Below are 7,699 nucleotides of genomic sequence, written 5' to 3' on the forward strand. Positions count from 1 at the left end.
TGCTGACAGTACGGGTAATGTAAGTAATGACAAACAGAAGGCCGAAATTCTAAACCTAACTTTCAAAAACTCGTTTAGGGTAGAGGTGTGCAGCACCCTTCCCCCTCTCAATTATCGAACAAACGCAAGAATGGCTGATGCAGTGTTTAGTGTATCTGGGATTGTAAAACAGTTAAGATCCTTAGACGCCATGACGGCATCTGGCCCAGACGGTATTCCCGTAAGATTTTATGTTGACTATGCTACAAATATAGCACCATTCTTATCCATCATCTATCAGAGATCATTGGAACAGCGGAAAGTTCCACGGGACTGGAAGAAGGCCCCGGTCATAGCAATCTACAAAAAGGATAGAAAATCGGATGGACATAATTACCGGCCAATTTCACTGACACCGATTTGTTGTAGAATCATGGAACGTATTTTGTGTTCAAACATAATGACCTTTCTAGACTCTGAGAAGCTTATCTGCAGAAACCAGCACGGCTTTAGGAAACAGCGGTCATGCGAGACCCAGCTGGACGTCTTTGTGCACGATATACAACAGGCTCCAGATACCGGCTCCCAGGTTGATGCCATATTTCTCGACTTCCGAAATGCGTTCGACTCAGTTCCTCACTGTCCCTTGCTCCAAAAAGTGCGCGCTTAAGGTCTATCCGATGTCATATGCGGTTAGATAGAAAGTTTTATAACAGACAGGGAGCAGTATGTCATCCTGAACGGGGTGACTTCAACGGAAACAAGCGTAACTCCAGGTGTGCCCCAGGGCAGCGTAATAGGTCCGTTGCGTTTTACGACTTATATAAGGATTTGCAGTAAATAAATGCGTGGTGTAATGACTGGCAGTTATCTCTCAATATCAGTAAGTGTAACAAGGCGAAAATCCCCATTAATGTAAAAGTACAAAATATATGCCCAGTCTTTGGAAGCGGTAACATCAGTCAAGTATCTGGGTGTGACTATTCGAAATGATGTCAAATGGAATGATCAGATTACGCAGTTAGCAGGTAATGTAAACTCTAGATTGCGGTTTATTGGTAGAATGCTGAAGCGATGCAGTCCTTCAACAAAGGAAATAGTTTACAATCTTAGTCTTAGAGTATTGTTCGTCTGTATGGGACCCTTACCAATTGTGTCTGATTCAAGAGACTGAGAAGATCCAAAGAAGAGCGGCAAGATTCGTGACTAGTACATTTAGCCTTCGCGAGAGCGTTACAAATCTCATAGAAAGTTTGAAGTGCGACACACTTGCAGATAGATGGCGCGCTAAACGGAAGGGGCTGCTCACTAAATTCCGAAATCCGATCTTAACCGAGGATGAAGAGCACGTATTACTACCAACAACTTTCAAATCGTGCTTTGATCACCATTCAAAGATAAGAGAAATTAGAGCTCGTACTGAGGCGTGCAGATAGTCGTTTATCCCTCGCGCGATCCTCGAGTGGAACAGAGATGGGGAAATATGACTTTGGCGCGAATTGTGCCCTCCGCCATGCACCGCTAGGTGGGTAGCGGACTATATATGCTGATGTACTCATATTCCGTAATTTTAGTGCGACCTAGCATAACGTCGGCTACAAGGACGCCACTCCAGATGCTATGGATTGAACGTATCTCAAGATCATGTTTAAAGCTGTGAAATACACTCCTGGAAATGGAAAAAAGAACACATTGACACCGGTGTGTCAGACCCACCATACTTGCTCCGGACACTGCGAGAGGGCTGTACAAGCAATGATCACACGCACGGCACAGCGGACACACCAGGAACCGCGGTGTTGGTCGTCGAATGGCGCTAGCTGCGCAGCATTTGTGCACCCCCGCCGTCAGTGTCTGCCAGTTTGCCGTGGCATACGGAGCTCCATCGCAGTCTTTAACACTGGTAGCATGCCGCGACAGCGTGGACGTGAACCGTATGTGCAGTTGACGGACTTTGAGCGAGGGCGTATAGTGGGCATGCGGGAGGCCGGGTGGACGTACCGCCGAATTGCTCAACACGTGGGGCGTGAGGTCTCCACAGTACATCGATGTTGTCGCCAGTGGTCGGCGGAAGGTGCACGTGCCCGTCGACCTGGGACCGGACCGCAGCGACGCACGGATGCACGCCAAGACCGTAGGATCCTACGCAGTGCCGTAGGGGACCGCACCGCCACTTCCCAGCAAATTAGGGACACTGTTGCTCCTGGGGTATCGGCGAGGACCATTCGCAACCGTGTCCATGAAGCTGGGCTACGGTCCCGCACACCGTTAGGCCGTCTTCCGCTCACGCCCCAACATCGTGCAGCCCGCCTCCAGTGGTGTCGCGACAGGCGTGAATGGAGGGACGAATGGAGACGTGTCGTCTTCAGCGATGAGAGTCGCTTCTGCCTTGGTGCCAATGATGGTCGTATGCGTGTTTGGCGCAGTGCAGGTGAGTGCCACAATCAGGACTGCATACGACCGAGGCACACAGGGCCAACACCCGGCATCATGGTGTGGGGAGCGATCTCCTACACTGGCCGTACACCACTGGTGATCGTCGAGGGGACACTGAATAGTGCACGGTACATCCAAAACGTCATCGAACCCATCGTTCTACCATTCCTAGACCGGCAAGGGAACTTGCTGTTCCAACAGGACAATGCACGTCCGCATGTATCCCGTGCCACCCAACGTGCTCTAGAAGGTGTAAGTCAACTACCCTGGCCAGCAAGATCTCCGGATCTGTCCCCCATTGAGCATGTTTGGGACTGGATGAAGCGTCGTCTCACGCGGTCTGCACGTCCAGCACGAACGCTGGTCCAACTGAGGCGCCTGGGGGAAATGGCATGGCAAGCCGTTCCACAGGACTACATCCAGCATCTCTACGATCGTCTCCATGGGAGAATAGCAGCCTGCATTGCTGCGAAAGGTGGATATACACTGTACTAGTGCCGACATTGTGCATGCTCTGTTGCCTGTGTCTATGTGCCTGTGGTTCTGTCAGTGTGATCATGTGATGTATCTGACCCCAGGAATGTGTCAATAAAGTTTCCCCTTCCTGGGACAATGAATTCACGGTGTTCTTATTTCAATTTCCAGGAGTGTACATCCTATGATCTTTAGCCGTCGCGAAAGTTTAGTGTTTAAATGTCAGGCCAGACGGGAAAGTTAGAAGTCTATATCCTGACGTTTCGACAGTTGTTTTGGTAATAAAGGTTCCCATGTGGTGATGCTTCACGTACATGAACAGTGCCGTGCTTCGGTTTCTTATGTACATTGTGTTTGAAAAAGAACTTCGTAGTTTTAATGTGTCCTCGAATCTGTATAAAGTGACATACACTATTCTGGTTTGTGGCGTTTGATTCATCAACTTTCCAAGTTTGGCTCCCCTGCATAGACAGGTCTGCTTGACCTTGAGACGGCACCAGTGCTGTTTATTTCCTCTGTTCCCTCAGTTCAGTCCAGGCGTGAGTGCAGTGCACTGTAGAGCAACTCTTTTCTGATGAGGCTACATTTCATGTCAGTAGAACAGTTAATCGTCATAACTGTAGAATCTGGGGGGAAGTGCATCCACATGAAGTTATTCAGCATCAACGAGACTCTCCCATAGTTAATGTCTGATGCTGTTTGATGGAAGATCGTGTGATTGGTCCTTTCATTTTTAGAAGAAGAAATTAAAACATATGAAAATATCGCATCCTTCGAACTTTGAATATATTCCCCACTGGGACTTTCACTCTGCAGCGGAGTAAGCGCTGATATGAAACTTCCTGGCAGATTAAAACTGTGCGCCAGACCGAGACTCGAACTCGGGACCTTTTCCCTTTTAGAGGAAGTGCGCTACTGACTAAGCTACCCATGCACGGTTCACAAGCTCTCCTCACAGCTTCAATTCTGTCAGTACCTCGTCTTCTCCCTTCCGAACTTCACAGAAGCTCTTCTGAAGTTTAGAAGGAGACTAGGTACCGGCAAAATTGAAACTGTGAGGAGGGTTGTACATCGTGCTTGGGTACGTCAGTCGGCGTTTCTGGTAATTTCGTCAGTAATACAATCTTCTGTTGTATTTCTTTAACATCAGCATAACTGGAATGATCAAACTGTTTTTGTTTAAATCATTTCATGTATAACATGGGTGCATGGTTAGTACATGTACTAGTATGTGTTTGGGATGTGTAACATTGTTTCTTAAATAAATGTTTAAAAAATAAAAAAGCGTGTTCAGTCAGAGAGTTAGCAGGCCCTCTGTAATAAAAAAATCTGAGTTAATCTATCAATGATGAACTTCCACAAGTGTCATAGGACGTCCGCCCCGAACAAATACAACGATCAATTACGAAACAAAATGTGATTAAAAAAAAAAAGGTCGGTAGAGCGCTTGCCCGCGAAGGGCAAAGGTCCCGACTTCGAGTCTCACGTCAGTCCGGCGCGCGGTTTTGGTTCAAATGGCTCTGAGCACTATGGGACTCAACTGCTGAGGTCATTAGTCCCCTAGAACTTAGAACTAGTTAAACCTAACCAACCTAAGGACATCACAAACATCCATGCCCGAGGCAGGATTCGAACCTGCGACCGTAGCGGTCTCGCGGTTCCAGACTGCAGCGCCTTTAACCGCACGGCCACTTCGGCCGGCGCGCGGTTTTAATCATTTCTTTGGGACCATTACAATTCCTGAAAAAGATATACGAGCTTAAAATATGGTGCTTGTTTCTCAATGTATGTGTAGCTATGCGCATCTTTTTCATTCTTCCTATGACTGTAGCTGAGGCAGGATGGTCTTGTAGCACTCGGCCTCGTGTTAAAAACTGTAGCACTCGGGCCCGTGTTAAAAACTGTCTCTGATCAGCTATGCAAAATTTCGGCATGCAAATAAATTCACGCACTTTTAACACAGAACATTCTAAATCCTTTCATCAAATCTCTCTCTGTAGTGAAGCCTTCATACTCAATATTTGCCTCTCACTACCTCTTTGTATGCCTCTCTCCTTCTGTCTCATTTTTCTCCCACAGATTTACAGTATATCCCAGTGCTACTGTCTCCTCTCTCGCTTACACTGCCACTTTTTGTTTTTCTTTGCCACTGCCACTGTCTCCACCATACCTCGGCAGCAAAAAAGTGCTATGGGTGGGGGGTAGGAGGGGTTACATTTTCTCCTATTATCAAGTGCTTTAAATTTCGATCCGAACATGCACCATCCTCTATACCTAAATGTTAAAGTTGGCCCATCTGGGAAGATCCAGAAACCGACCCCCTCCCAATTCCTATGTATGGTGGCCACTCATCCCTCTTTTTCATTTCTACTGTCTCCTCTCTCTTTTCCTCCCGCTGCTTCTGTCCCCACCCATATCTTTTTCTGTTTTACTGCCACTGTCTTTCACTGACCATCACTGTCTCCTCTCTCTTTGGCTGTCACTTTTATTGTCTTCATTTCATCTCCCTTTCTTTTTCGCTGCCACTCTCTCTCTCTCCTGCCCATCATAGTATAGTCTCCGCTCACTTTCTCTCCCCATTTGGCACTGCCTCCTCTCTCTTCCACCGCACTGACTCTCTACTGCTGTCTTTCAGCACAAAAAAGCGCGAAATATACGGTATTCGCATGCCAGAATTTTCTGGCGAGGAAGGCAGTATGAGGACTCAGGCAGCTGCTGCCACTTTTTGTCAGAGTCTTTTCAAGAGGAACATATTCGTCCTTTTGTGCTCTGGCTGCAGCCTTTTTCCGCTGCTTTCCTTCTTTTCCCTGCTGCAGAAGCGTATGCAGCATATATAAAACGAGTTTATAACTCAGGAAAGTTTTGACAGTTTATTTATATACACATACACATTTATTTACTTTGACATAGATAAAAAACAAAACAAAAAGTGCGCATAAGATAAGGTTAACACGAAATATTTTGCTTTGCCTCTTTCTCAATATTTTGCTCACCGATCTCAATTCATCGATAATACTCGGCTTATTATTTGTATCATAAAAGAGCAAAAATGTGATTACAAATATTTTACTGAATCTGCAGTCTTTCCAGCTGTATGTAATTTTTGAGAGTCATTTTACGTTCTTTTTAGGCATGTTAAGACTCGATTTTGCCCTGTTTTATTATTGCAGTACTACTTAGGGTACATTTGTATAGGCGTTATACAGAGACAGTGCGTCATAAAGTTTTATTGGTGAAAAAATTCTGATGAATAACAGCTTGATCACCTCAGAACCCCTGCAATTACTCTAGAACCCTCGTCATGTGTCCACGATGACAGTTAAAACTACAGTTACGTCTCACACCGGATATTACGAATATTACGGTCTTGGTAACGGATAATGATATCAAAAGAGTTAGCGAAGTTTCCCTAGAATATCATCTTAAGAAAATATGGTAAAATTTTCGTCGATTTGTCATGAACAGAGATTACAGAAGTGGCCATTCCCACAACTGGTATTTTTCGTACCCAGAAAAATGGTTTCTCGGGGTTTTCTCAGGAATCGCCTATTAACAAATGGTACTGTTATAAGCCGCCTAAGGTCTACCCTAGAACACATCTAACGCAGAAGAACAAACCAACTTCCTCAATTTGCCTGGGCTGGAGAAAATGTGTAATGTTTATATTTTAACCTGCACTGTAAGATAGTTACAGTATGCCAATTCTTCCAATAGATATGTAAATGGTCGCTAGGCAGAGCGCTATCGAAAACAGTTAACTCTTATCTCTGTGATAAATAGCCCCCTGCAAATATGACCATTTGGTTATTGGTTGGTTTGGGGAATGAAGGGGCAAAACTACGGTGACATCAGTCCCTATGACCTCCTGCAAAGCCGCACTTTCACGCCCGACTTTTTTGGAACATATTGGTTCTGTACACTATCGAGCACGGATCGATGCCATTTATGAAGATACGCTTGGTGTTTAATAAGAATAGTATGTATTCTACATTTCATCCCAATGAGTATTTTTTTTTTAGTTCAAATATCCTCGAATTTACATTATGTTTAAAACATGTCAAACCTTTCTTTCAAAATAGCAACAAAATCTGGTGCTATTTTTTGCAGAAGAGGCCAAACACAGATCTTACCCCGCGCCCAGTCCTTGCCCTCAGCGGCCCTGCCTCTTGCCTAACCCCCCACCCTACATCACACCGACACCCCAACCTGCGGCCGGCTGTCATACCGACATACCGCCCACAAGCGAGAGAAAGTGCTGCCTAAACTGAGGTGGCAGCGATCTCAATACAGCTTGACTATCTTGGGCTTCATGTCAGGATGGCCGAGCGGTCTAAGGCGCTGCGTTCAGGTCGCAGTCCACTTCTGTGGGCGTGGGTTCGAATCCCACTTCTGACAATACATTTTTCTTTCATCTATCGGTAATCGCCCTTTGGTCTATTCTGAAACGGTTCGTTAATTTCACACAATGCATGGTAACAGTGAGGTACGATTTTCTGTGATTTTTCAAGCTCGTTTGAAGCGAATGTTGACCACGATAGATGGTTTAAGCAGGTCTTGGCTGATACCATCCCTCTTACTTGTCCAGTCGAACAAAGAGTTCCATTCCTAATGTCGATTCACCGTTAAACTTTACTCCTTCACTTGTAATTACTCTTTTTTTAGATCTTCATGTGAGTGCAAGCTGAAGAACTTTTCTGATCATGACCAGGAACTATCCAAAAAGTTCAAAGTAACTGTACGCAACATTTCTAATACGTCAAAAATAAATGGGAATTTACAATAGATGTGAATGACTCCTTAACCGGAAGCG

General features: G+C 45.4%; 1 non-coding gene across 1 annotated transcript; it reads left to right on the forward strand.

Moving 5' to 3' along the window:
* The first annotated feature begins 7,200 nt into the window (after positions 1–7,200).
* Positions 7,201–7,284, forward strand: Trnal-cag. Its single transcript has one exon. It is a non-coding gene; the product is annotated as a tRNA-Leu (tRNA).
* The last annotated feature ends 415 nt before the right edge of the window (positions 7,285–7,699 follow it).

The sequence above is a fragment of the Schistocerca piceifrons genome, chromosome 3 (assembly GCF_021461385.2).
Source record: "Schistocerca piceifrons isolate TAMUIC-IGC-003096 chromosome 3, iqSchPice1.1, whole genome shotgun sequence".
In the NCBI taxonomy this organism is placed as follows: Eukaryota; Metazoa; Arthropoda; class Insecta; order Orthoptera; family Acrididae; genus Schistocerca; species Schistocerca piceifrons.